The sequence below is a fragment of the Triticum aestivum genome, unplaced genomic scaffold, assembly GCF_018294505.1.
Source record: "Triticum aestivum cultivar Chinese Spring unplaced genomic scaffold, IWGSC CS RefSeq v2.1 scaffold82349, whole genome shotgun sequence".
NCBI classification, from domain to species: Eukaryota; Viridiplantae; Streptophyta; class Magnoliopsida; order Poales; family Poaceae; genus Triticum; species Triticum aestivum.
The window spans coordinates 1-914 of NW_025300250.1; the positions used below are offsets into that span (position 1 = coordinate 1).

The 914-nt window shown below is 50.2% G+C and overlaps 2 non-coding genes across 2 annotated transcripts; both read left to right on the top strand.

Annotated features, from left to right (window-relative positions):
- The first annotated feature begins 323 nt into the window (after positions 1-323).
- On the top strand, positions 324-442 carry LOC123179258 (5S ribosomal RNA). Its single transcript, XR_006490229.1, has one exon. It is a non-coding gene; the product is annotated as a 5S ribosomal RNA (ribosomal RNA).
- Positions 443-743: 301 nt separating this feature from the next.
- On the top strand, positions 744-862 carry LOC123179257 (5S ribosomal RNA). Its single transcript, XR_006490228.1, has one exon. It is a non-coding gene; the product is annotated as a 5S ribosomal RNA (ribosomal RNA).
- Positions 863-914: the final 52 nt, after the last annotated feature.

The following is a 914-nucleotide window of genomic DNA, read 5'->3' on the forward strand; positions in this document are numbered from 1 at the left end:
GGAAGTCCTCGTGTTGCGTTCCCTTTTTAATTTTTTTGCACCGCGTGCAAAACAAAACGCACGAGCGCGACGTATGTTTAGCACGTTTTATTATTTTGCACGTTTACGGTAAGTTTTAGCTCGCTGCTCATTATTCACGCGTCTAGCGGCGGCAAGCGTGTTCTGAAAGGGGTCGAAACCATGGTAAATAGGCACTGGTGCAGTTGAACCGTGGTAAAACTCGTCTCCGTAGTTGAGCGGGAGCGGCCAAAGGAATGTGCAATCGTGTGTGTAGTGGAGCTGGGAGGGGCAAGCATAAGGGACGAAGACGGGGGTAACATGTCGGATGCGATCATACCAGCACTAAAGCACCTGATCCCATCAGAACTCCGAAGTTAAGCGTGTTTGGGCGAGAGTAGTACTGGGATGGGTGACCTCCTGGGAAGTCCTCATGTTGCATTCCCTTTTTAATTTTTTTGCACCGCGTGCAAAACAAAACGCACGAGCGCGACGTATGTTTAGCACGTTTTATTATTTTGCACGTTTACGGTAAGTTTTAGCTCGCTGCTCATTATTCACGCGTCTAGCGGCGGCAAGCGTGTTCTGAAAGGGGTCGAAACCATGGTAAATAGGCACTGGTGCAGTTGAACCGTGGTAAAACTCGTCTCCGTAGTTGAGCGGGAGCGGCCAAAGGAATGTGCAATCGTGTGTGTAGTGGAGCTGGGAGGGGCAAGCATAAGGGACGAAGACGGGGGTAACATGTCGGATGCGATCATACCAGCACTAAAGCACCGGATCCCATCAGAACTCCGAAGTTAAGTGTGCTTGGGCGAGAGTAGTACTAGGATGGGTGACCTCCTGGGAAGTCCTCGTGTTGCATTCCCTTTTTAATTTTTTTGCACCGCGTGCAAAACAAAACGCACGAGCGCGACGTA